The sequence below is a fragment of the Rattus rattus genome, chromosome 3 (genome assembly GCF_011064425.1).
Source record: "Rattus rattus isolate New Zealand chromosome 3, Rrattus_CSIRO_v1, whole genome shotgun sequence".
NCBI lineage: Eukaryota > Metazoa > Chordata > Mammalia > Rodentia > Muridae > Rattus > Rattus rattus.
In genome coordinates, this window is record NC_046156.1 from 94,563,699 (window position 1) to 94,576,179 (window position 12,481).

Sequence of the window (12,481 nt, forward strand, 5' to 3'; positions counted from 1 at the left end):
TCTTTTGTCCCTTTATACTTTCACTTGTACCCATATTGCTTCAATCAAGAGAATTATACTGCAATAAAAGATATTTGCCTTATAATTGTGAAAATAAGGAAACCCCGAATGTACAAATAAGCTGTGGTAATATTTTTGTGGTGCTGTCATTAATCTCTATGATCCACAAACTTAAACATGTGAAGTATTAACAGATCACAGCCATGTCTGCAATACAGCCCTAAGAACGAGAAGTCGAACCCTTTGATTATTACAGCCTCACAGAGGACAGACACTGAGAGCATGCGCAGCTGGCCTCTGAATATGCATGCATCAGTAATCTTGTCTCCATCTCTCATCCTCCACTAGTTCCTATCTCGACAGCAGTACACTGACCTTCTTCCACTCAAACTGAGGAAACATGTTCTAAGAAACAGCTTCTCCACTTTTCCTGTTCTTTGTGACTGGATGGAGTATGGCCCCAAGCTCTAATTCACTGCCTTTCAACCTTCTAAATCCTTTACTGGAGTTCCTCATGTTATGAGGACCCTCTAACATGAAATTATTTTTGTTGCTACTTCATATCTGTAATCTTCCTACTATTATGAATGGTAGTGTAAATATCTGTGTCTTCCTATAGTCTTTGAGGGTCACAAACCACAGGTTGAGAACCATTGCTCTAACTGATACATATTGTTGTGGAGATTCTCGAGGTGAACCCTGTATTTTGCTACATTTCAATTTTCAAATTACTATTATCCCAAAAAGCTAGAATATATAGACTCTGCTGTGATTAATATGGCTAAATAATGACAAGAATTCAGTACATTTCCAGAGAATTAATGCTTCTCACTTGAGTTGGCCAAGTAGCATTTGCTTCATAACACCCCCTTGCAATCATGTACCCTTCTAAAGAAAACTGGAAAAGAGGAGAAAACAAGATGCAGTGCCTGTATCAAGTTCTTGGCATTTCCCCTATATCTCTGCATGCAAAAGACATCCTCCCCCAGTCTCTGCCGCATTAAGTTGGCACAGGATAATTCTAGCTCAGACAACCTAAAGAGAAATGGGGGCTTCACTTCTGAGCAGATACACAGAAGCCAGTGTTCCTCTCCCAACTCTCAAGGTCTCAGCCACTCCCAAAAATTGCATGTTCAATGGAGGTAGGACAACTTCAGATCTAGGAGGCCTCTGACTGCTCCAAAACTGCTCAAAGACATGCACTGTTCAGAGCCAAGCACTGATGCTAGGATGAGGATTACAGTCTGCTGTATCTGACACAACATTCACATGTGAGGTCTGTGCTTTATTACAAGGCTTACTTCTACACTGTTCTAAGTTGTTACTCATAAAGCTGACTTACACTGACTTACTATCATAGAACATAAGCCAAAACATTTCCGTCCATGTATATCCCACATAAGCATAAAATATATTTTAATGTCAAAACTAAGCAGCTATTCCAGAATAAAGACATTCCAGTACCATAAAGTGTCAGTCCTATCTGCACCTCAGGTAAGTGCTTACACTAGGAACCAACGTGGGATGATGTGGAAACATCCCTCAGTGTCTGAGCAAGGGAGCAGCAGAGGCTCAGAGGAGCTGACTGTGATCCTCATTCAGAAAAGGTTTTATGAAGAGATAAAACAGAATGCGGAAGCGGGAATGTGAGAGAAATGCCTTTTAACGCTCCAGGGAGGCAGGAGAACAGTCAAGAGAGTGGTTGAAAGGCTGAGAGAGGTAAGCAGGGGCAAAGACGTGTTTCACTTTATAAAATGTCTCACTGCCCGGGGCAGGAAATGGTCCTTTGTTCTTACGCTCTCTCAGGAGCATCTGAAAAAAACTATATTCATCAATGGCACAGCAGTGACGATCAATCAGTATTTTAAGTCACTATAATCTATAGCAACATGTGCACATGGACGAGTATGTGAATATAGCCAGCTTTATTTACTCACACTAGATATTTTCTCTTCCCTCCCTATCTTTCCTTCTTTACTACTCTGAAGAGAAATAGAGCAAAGGTTGCATGAAAAATAAAAACAAGTGTCTAACATTAAAATCTATAATTTAGAAATTATAATATCGATACTTTCCACTTTAAATATAATGTTGAATCAAAAAACGTGAACATAGTAGAGTCTATGCCTAGAAACATTTTTCATAACAAAAAACAGTATGCATCAGTAGAAATGAAGTAGAAGTTCAGAGTAATGCTTGAGGGTATCAAAAATAGACTCAAAATAGGATCCAATATGTAGCAGTAATAACCTGTAAGGATGCTTTTCCACATGGGAGACCAGTGGAATGCTTTGCATGCTGCACCATCTATACATTTCTTAAAAATCATTTCAAATACCATTTTATATAGCCCTGAATTACAGTTGGTACAAAATATCATCTAGAATAATGTGTGAAAACACAGCAAGCTTACATATCACCAGTGTGCCTTTATGCCAGCCATATTAGACTCCCCCCATGCATTTATACATAAGAGTATAATTTTAAATATCACTATAATATACATAAATATTAACAAAGGAGTTCCTAAGATAACAGAAATATAGCTTTGATATTACAATGTAATGAAATATTAACAAGTTTTTAATTCTTGAAAAAAAAATTAAGGCAAGTCTGACTTTCAGTTTTTAACTTTTGCCATATGGTAATCTAACTTATAAATTTAAATATTCTAGTGAAGGTCTGTGCCTTCCTGGGTGCAGACCAAAGACAATGACAATTCAGGAATTTTCTGACTGCTAGAAATAGCATTCAGCAACTATTTGCTTTACAAATTTTAGTCTTATCTATTTTCTATTTTAGTCAAGTGTTTCCATTTTCTACAATGAATTATGTGCTTTTGTACTATCTACTTCTGGGCTCAGTCCTGTTTTAATATACTGTAATTTCCTTAGCAAGATCAAAAATGTCTGATATAATAATCTGTCTTATTCATTAGAAATTAAGGATTTGATTTGGAAAGTGCTACGAAAGTTCGCATAGGTAAGTGGCCTCCAAGCCTTGCATTGTGGTTGTGGGACAGGCCTGCCAGGTTCATCTCCTGATAGTCAACTCCCACCCAGCTTCTGAAATCCATAAGAACCCATGGATGGAGAGGTTCAGCCAGTGTGTCTACGGACAGGTCAGGCCCTCTGTCTCACAACATTATGTCAAGGTGGCGCTACATAAAGGAAACAAAGAGGTAAAAAGACTTAAGGCAATACATTAACAAAGCTTTGACAGAGGCAGTAGATCACACAGACAAGGACACAGACCCTGATGCTTTTGAATTGATAATGTAAGAAAAACAGTCTTACTGCCCAGAGTCTCCTTCAAGGTTTCCCTAAATGAGTATCTTGTTTATCTTCAAATTCAAATCCCAGGACTCCCTGCTCTTATCGGCTCCGACTCCACCCACTTGCTCTCCGACTCCACCCACTTGCTCTCCGACTCCACCCACTTGCTGTAGTTGTAGGCTTTCATGCTCTGTTCTCCACTGATGCCTGTGGCCTCACTTAGTGGGAAAAACAATCCATGATCCCACTGTTCTTTCTCCAACAGCTTTCTCCGCAGTGCTGCATTTGCAGCTGGCATTCACTTCTATTCCTGAACAATGTCTAAGAAATGAGACCATCAAGGTCACATGGCAATGCAAGGGATAAAACCTTATAAGGCTCCAAGGCCGGGAGATCTACAGAGAATTAAGTTGCTAAAGAGGTGGGACTCAGTCTTCTCCAGGGATAAGGACCCTAAACACATAGAGCAACACTAAATGATCACCCACCACCACCACCACCACCTACCAATTATAATTAAAAAACAAGAGATTGTGAATTTGAGGAGTGGGATAGAGATGAGAAAAAATTGGAAGGGAAATGCTATCAATACTATAGTCATATATTACATTCTCAATAATTTTTTTAATGAATGTTTCTTATCTTAACAAAGACAATGCCCCAAGCCTAATTATCAACATTTGAATCCTTGGGGTTATTGCATGGTATTTTTTCTTACCACCATAGAGAAAAAGAAGTAATAATAGTAAACAATACAGAATGTTTACTATACCTACTTTTACAAGTTTTTAAAGCACTCTCTGCTTTCCTGATACACATATGAGTGAACTGTGTGACTCTGTTCTGAGGACTATGAAATAGTCCCATGTTATTAGGATGTGTAAGAAATGACAGCCAGCCTCTCTCCTTCAGTTCTTCCCAGACCAAAGTACAACACAGATAAACACAAAAGCTAGGGCCTTAATAAGCTGCCTGTCCGAAGCATCTTTTTCTTTTTCATTTTACAGTGAAATGCTACATTAAGTTACTAATTTAGAGTAATCAGAAATAAACTTTCAATTACTCTAGTTACTGAAGTGATTCCTGTATTCTGTTTCACACAAAGTATTTTATTCAGCTAGGAATCAAGAAACTACACTGACTAAAACCTAATTCTATACCAAGCTAAGTAAGGGCAATCGCTTGAAGTACCTGCATGGTAAGCAGTGAAGTGTTATTTAGGTGTTTCAAGTGTTCCCAGAGTGCTCTAGCTATATGCTCCACTTAAAAGAACCATGCCTACACTAAGCGGGGGCACACTCAGCAGAATCTCTTTCTCAACAGTCAACCTTGGTTCCTTTCTGCAGTGACTCTTCTCGGTTCAACAATGTCCTAAGATGTTCAACAAGCCCAACTCTCCTAACAACAGTGCGTAATCTGTAACCTCAACCTTTGCTAAAAAGGCATTGCTCTTGGTATTCCTTTACTAACAATTGCCACCAACACCAAGTGAAATGGGGCACAACACATTAATACCTTTTAAACCAGTGTAATCTTATTAATCCTCTTCTACGGGTTATTTTTAGGATATGATCACTTGAACTAGTATTTACTTTTCTCAAAATAGCCCCCTCACTTAGGATCTGTGCTTTCTCGCCCTATTCTAAAACCTCTACATGTGCAGGATAATTCAACCTACAGAAGCAATATCAATCAAACAGCTCTGGCCCTGTGGCAGTAACCAGCAACTCCCACACAGACGAGGAATTCCATTTAAAGTTTTTCAATAAATTTTGTAGCACCTGAAGCTGAATATTCTTCCTAAAAAAATCATAAAGAAGCATAAGAACACACAACTAATAAATTTAGTCATTCATTTGTCCACCCAGATACATTTTTACTTGCATATTCATTCATTCATTAACACATATTTGGTGTATCCAGCCATTTCAGGAAACTACATCCTACATTCTCTAGTGTTAGCTAAAAATACAGTTTCTTCATCGGGGCAGATGGCTCTGTCTTCTACACCCTATCTTCCTCCCATTACATTACTTTCTCACTTAGGAAGTATGTGTGAAATTCTTTGAGACGAAATTTTAAAGATCACCTGTCTTTTCTTTTAAACATATATGATTTAGCTAAATGGAAAACAGAGTTGGAACTCTTCTCCTTATTCTAATCAGGTGAAAAATTTACACTATCAATTCTAAAAATAATTATCTTTTCATTTTAATATTCCCAAGAAATGGTAAAAAAAAATGATTAAAAAAAAAAAAAAAAAAAAAAAAAAACAGCCTAGCTTGAACCCTCTTCTAAACCTCCATTCACCTTGGGGAAGCAAGTTGGGTAGGCTCCAGATGACACAGCCATTGAGGGAACTGTGAAGGACCCAAACTCCCTTAGAAAGAAAGGTAACCCACTCCCAGTCCAGGGTTAGCTTCCTGTCCTTCTACTTGACTTCCAGTCTCCTTCACTGTAAGGCTCTTGGATTCCTTTGAAAACTCCAAGTATATTAAAAACCTTCAGAAGAAACTGATTGTTATCAAATTAATCAGCATATATGAACTTGTAGGAGAAAAAACTATTGAAAAATATGAAACCTAAATACAATCTAACTTTAAAATGGAAAACTATAATTTAAATATTATTAGGATAATCCCAACACAATTTAAGGAACTATAAAATATCATGTTATTATTTTCTTTCTTTGTTGTTGTTGTTGTTGTTATATTTGTGTGTAGGGGTTCTAGGTATTGTATGTAGGGCTTGTATATGTTAGGCAACTGCTATACCATTGTCTAACCTCAACACTTAAAAAATTATTTTCTTTTAATTTTGAGACAAGGCCTTTGGCTAAGTTGATCATGCTGGAGAATCTGCTCTGTAGCCCAAATAAGCATTGAACTTTCTACCCTGCCTCAATCTCCCACATAGTTGGAATTACAGGACTGTGCTACTAAGCCCAACTTCAAATTTTTGTTCTTTGTTTTAAATGTTACTTTGACCTCAGTAAACACATTAATTTTTTTTTCTTTCTAGAATGGTTCTAAATCAACTATGTCTGAGTTGTGATGCCGTTTTCAAGGAACATGTGTCTATAATGCAATCTTAACAATACATTAGTAAAGTTAACAGTGCTTTACTTTTGCATTTGCGAACATGTTAGAATAACTACAGTTATTCTGATAAATGAGAAACAAGCATAATCTTATATCTAACTTTGAAATGCAAAATAAAATCCTATTTTTTCAAGATGTACCACCCACGGCACTAAGTTGGTGTGAGGGCTTTGGCAGTTTGGGAAGCTTACACTATGTCAGTGTTTTCAGTGGAGATTCTCTGACCTCCTTTCCAGGCTGCCTACACTTTTTGAAGTCCATGATAATGTTTGCTTCAAATAGCCTAGACGAGCTTCAAAATATTACTGCAGAGCCACACTTTCCTAACCTGAAAATAGCCATCAGGAGGTTTAATAAGAAACTAACACTCAAGTTACTGCATGAAAAATAGTGGTTTTCCTGTATAAGTAGTAAGTGAACCCTTCACAGAAAAATCGAGGAAAATGTAGATTAAATAACTGAAGATTGTTCCAAAATGAATGCACCTGGCTTGTGATAGGGGAAGTAACTGAATATTCAGGGTTATCACCAAGGTATGTGATGGAAACATGCAGGGCTGACCTTGAGTAGGTTCAGTTGGGGATGATAACCTTTCCAAGGGGTACTACTGAAACAGTAGCAACCACTGCAGGGCTTGACTGAAACAGTGACAACCACAGCAGGGCTTGACTGAAACAGTGACAACCACTGCAGGGCTTGACTGAAACAGTGACAACCACTGCAGGGCTTGACTGAAACAGTGACAACCACTGCAGGGCGTGGCATGATTTCTGTCTCTAGCTTAGCTCTCTTCTCCCTGATGGTGACCTCATGCTACAGTTCAGGTCTGACACCTTTGACTTCTAGACAAGATAAGTTCTTATTATGTCCAATTTTTTTTTTTATTTCAGATTCATTTCCTTCAGTTCTCTCTTATTAAGAGGAAGTTAAACAAGACAACAGCTTATTCAACATTTTGTGTATTCCAGGCATGGCTTGATTCAAATTGCTATCTAACCCTCAAAGAATTCTATCATGTATTATCATACTCGGTACAAAGACTAAAAATCTGGTGTTTCCCAGTGTGACACAATCAAGTAACTTCCCAAGGCAGCACAACCATTACATGGTAAATCCAGAGTTTCCAGGCTTTCCTGGCTCTGGAACGGATATTCTTAATCACAAGGCTAAACTAGAACACTTCTAACTGTTAGAAGTAGCACAAAGTTTCTGTAATTTATAGCTTATATACTGTAAATGTTATATTCACTTGATAATAATTTGACCCTTAGCACGGAAACTTTTCCTTCTCATGACAAAATGTTCGTTAGTGAGAGACCTCACTGATCTTGCTATCTTAACATAACAGGGAAGAAATAAAGCAAATTAAACTGTCATGGACCCATTCTATGACAAAGAATTAAGAGGGGGAAGCTTGCATTTTTTACATGAGAAAGATTTTTATGATGGGTTTCATTTTTATTAGTTAATAGATAGTACTTCAGTAATATACCCAAATTACAGCCTAATTAAAACACAAATAGCAAGCTGCCAACAAAAACTAAAAACAGGTACAAGAAAGTGAGAAACACAAAAACACACCATGGGTTAAGTGAAGTAAGACAGGCTTGCCACCACATTGAAACTATGTAATTCAAACAGAGAAATAAGGAAAACAAAATGGAGAGGCCCATATACAGTCATGTCTGTAACAATAATAATGGTCCAGATGACCCCCACATTTATAAAATGAGGTACATGTGTAGTTCTAAGTTTGCTCCATTCACACTCAATCCTATGTTTACCTTCACATCCATGTATACTTGTATAGCAAAATATTTTGAAGTGTGCAGTCAATTTAAGTTTGTGCTGATGATATTCTGGAAAGTTCAGCACTATCTTAATCTTACTGGAGTACTGCTGCAACATATGGTCTTTTCAAATTAAGATACAAATGTTCCTGGAACATTTGCTCGAGTGGTTTGATTTTTACTCTCATCTGATATTTTCTAAACATGCTCTTTTTGGGTGACAGCATACACTCCCTAGGATTTGGATACAAGGACTGACTGTATGTAGCCTAGACATTCAAGTGCCTCTTATGTGCAACTGAAATCCCTTTGGTAGCAGCCAGTGAATGGTGTTGGTTCTTACCCCCTTGTATGGCCACAAAAACTAATCATGAAGTGTGTGCTTACAGCCTCCTGGGAAGGGGGGCAGCCCAAAGGAGCATTAGTTTTTGCCTTGAGGTTTTAGTTGTATCAGCACAATGTATTTGATTTAAAATGAAGCATTTTTTCTTTGTTCTTTTAAGTGTTCTTGTTTCCATAAGGTTAAGAGACGCCTTTCCCTCACTATATCTGAATAAACATCAAAAGATCAGAGGGAGCTTTATTGCAAGACAAACATCAATGCTATTCCAATAATTCTCCATAAGTATTTCAGCTTTTAGAATTACATTCTATCTCTACCATCCACATAACTCCATTACTTTATGCATTGCAAGCTACAATTTTACAATATTGCACATTTAAAACATATTTTGAAAGTTTCTTAATGGAGATATATACCAATGATATATTTCTAATTGTTTCTCCCTCCATATTCTGGCACCAAATTTAGTTTCTAATGCCAGAAATACTTTTCCATATGAAAAACATTAGCAAATTATAAGTCAGTTCCTTTACCTTTCCATTCTCCAAGTATGTCTTGTGCTCATGAGTGATGTTGAACACTTTACTTCTGTGCTAATACTTGGCCAGTTATCAGAAAATACAAACACACAGCTCCCCCAACCTGCAGCATCTGCCCTAATTTGCTCCCTTAATTTGGACTGAGTCTTGAGTCCCCACATCTACACCAAGACCTTGTTTTTTAATCTCTTTGGTTCCATTAGACGCTGAAGTTAGTCTTCTTACTCAGTTCTGCAATATATTTCCTTTAACTTAATTAAATATATATTGAATGTGCATTTCTTTCCTAGACATCATGCTGAGATTATAAACTGATACATAACCATTCTTGGTCTCATGCTTTTCGAAGTCTAGTAAGGGACATCAAAGAGCAGCAAGAACTTCACTGGAAAAAAAAAAAAAAAAAAAAAAAAAAAAAAAAAAATGCACTCCATGAATCTATGCCATGGCTACCTTGTGTTCAAAGCTAAACCCTGACATTTCAGTTTTGATGAGTCTCTCTCAGGATAAGCCCACACTGCTAGTTTGTGTTCTGCTTCAGAGAATAAAGATCAAAAGAATATTCTATCATCTGTACAACTGGCATTACTCTCACTACCTGGGACAGCCCAGTGTTAGAAACAAACATCAGGCAAGATGAAAAGAACTTCTTCCCCTCTCCAATTATTCGCGTCATTCTTTGCCATTTCCCTCCCTTCCCATTGGCAGTCTATGTCATGACATGACTGGAAAGGGGAAGACCTACCCATCTGTAAATGCTTTTGACTAACCAGGTCTGTCAATCTGATAAAGACACTCTACTTTTAGAGCGGTGTTTATATCTCAGTCAACTGTTAATAAAAGCCAATAGCTCTCTGAGCCTATGATTTTCATGTGTATCAGCTGATGTCTGTGATCAGTTGGAAGAGAACACTAGAGTCCAGAAAGAGCATGATCTTTGTTTTGAACTTTCTGTAGCACGCTGTGTGTGCGCGTGCCTGCATCTTCTCCCACTTTAGTTAGTATTTTATTCAGAGAGACTTGGGTTTCAGTTGTGACTCAATCCTTTTCTAGCAGTGTGACCTTGGGAAAATTACACAGTAACATCCACACATTCGCCATTTTCTGTATGCTAGCCACTGTGCTAAGTACTGGCACAAGCTGTTTCATTAAATTATATCTTCATAAAAAACTCTGACAGGGAGATAATGTTATTCGTATATTAGAAAGGGTGAGACTACAGCTTAGAGAACACTGTATGTAAACATCCCAAGGTCACAAAGCCAGATAAGGAATAAGAGCCTGGCCTGACCTGGGTGGGGGCTGTGTCGATTCTCCTTGATGGCCCCAAGCTATGCAAAGGATGAGGTGAGAAGGGGGCACTGGACCCCAGAATGGTCAAAGAGGAGGGATTCAGCCAAGAGCTTCTGCATCTATGCTTTCAGGTGTCAGCGAGCCCACTTCAGAAAGCCTCAATTTCCTCATCCCTATGGTGTAGTGCACTAACAGTATCCTGAGTGCCTTCTGCTGTACTGGTTAACTTCAACTGAAAATGTCTTATGGGTATGAAATGAGCCCTCATCACACTCCCTGACACTCTTCTCTTCTCCCTCTCATACCTACCTCGAGTCTTCCAGACAAAAAGAATATGATTCTAAGGTAAACAATTAATAAAATATGAAAATTAACTAAAAGATCATTTTACTTCTGTATAACTAACCAATAAGCTTTCAATTTTACATAAAATGGATAATAAATAGGAACGCTTTGCTTTTGAGCAGCAAAACTCTATAAAGAAGCAAAAATGTCAGCAGCTGGTCGCAGTCCCATATTCATCTCTCCATTCAGTTGCTTTGATAAAACACAGGTATGTTTTTTTTTTTTTTTTTTATTTTTCTACTGGGCATGTCTAATGAAGGTTACACACTTTGACTTCCTTATTACATTAAAAAGAACCTTAAATAATAAAAACCTTATATTTGCTTAATTCAGCATGTACTGTAAATATTCTGCCTGCCCCCTCTGTTTGGAGGTCTCTGCTGCACAGAGGAAGAGGGAACAGGGATGCACAGGCACAAGTTTCAAGCTGATCTGAGTTACACAGAAACACTCTGACTGGGTTCTGAGTCCTATTCTGAGAACAGGCATGTGCACCATTTTAGACTTACTATGAACAAGAAAACCACATTCCTTCTGAAATAATTATCATTTGTAAGTTTTTTTCATTATTTTTAAGAGTTCGCATTCTTATTTCATCTGATTTCTCATCTTAAGGGACAATAAGATTTCTGGAGAAATATAAGTGAAGTGTACTCAAGGCACATTTAACCATAAAGCAAATTCCTAGCCTTGGACTTCATATCAAGCCACTTTTTAAAATAATTAAATGAGTTGCATTTTTTAACTGAAAGCTAATTATAACTATTAAGAATAAGAACAATAAAATGCCACTCTTGTGTTTTTTGCATAAGAAACCAAATATGCATCTTAATTCACAATAAAGGCTTCAAAACATTATTTATTCTTTGCAATCTGGAGGAACTATAACATAGGGCAAAATAGAAATAAATACTATTCAATATATTTTCAGTTTCCAAAGTTTTTGGAAAGCAAATATTTTAATTGTAGTACCAAATTTAGGTTGGTTTTGGAAATAAGAACCTTAACTTCAACTATAGAGAATTGACTAAAATATTAAGTTCATATTTTTAAAAATCAAAGAAGGTTAAAAAAAAATGCCATGAGTTGATGGTAAGGGTGAAATCAGAAAGTCAGCTCCCAGGTTAGTGCCTGGGAAGTGCGGGGTGAGGCCTAAATTAGAAGAAAGTGAGGTGCTGGCTTTTTGCTTCTGCACATGCGGTTTGCACTGCTGCCTTCCCACAGCAAGAGACAGAGAAGACTAGCGCCTCATGTGGGTTCTTTACCCAGTCATAGGTGTTCTCCATGAAGAACACTGTAAACAGGCCCACATCGTGGCTCCCACTTGTAATCCCAGCACTGCAGACTGGGAGACTAAGTCTTGGGGCTGGCTGGACTATAAGAATACATTTCAGAACAGCTTTGGCTGCACTACAAGACCACCTTCAAAAAAAAGGGGTGGGAGAAGAGAAAGGGGAGAGGAGGGAGGGGAGAGGGAGAGAATGGAAAGCTCTAAGAAGGGAAAGGCTGGTGCAGTCAGAGTGTGGGAAAACACTCATTTAATTATTTTTTTTTTTTTAGTTTTGAATATTAACAGCAAGGTAACTACAACACAGGCACCTTTGTAAAATGAACGACTGCTACCTTATGTTTTACTATTTTAAATCGCACAAACGATCTTACTAAATACACAGTGACGACTGTAACATGAAAAAACAAAATGCTTCAAAATTTCAGTTCAAATCACTGAGCACAAGACTTTACGATCTGTCCAATACCAAAATTTAAGAGTAAAACAGAATAGAAATGTAAAGCT

At 37.6% G+C, this 12,481-nt stretch overlaps 1 protein-coding gene across 14 annotated transcripts in view; it reads right to left on the reverse strand.

Moving 5' to 3' along the window:
• Mbnl1 (muscleblind like splicing regulator 1) overlaps nucleotides 1-12,481 on the reverse strand; it is a 143,913-nt gene that overhangs the window by 73,744 nt on the left and 57,688 nt on the right. The gene's annotated exons all lie outside the window — the stretch shown is intronic.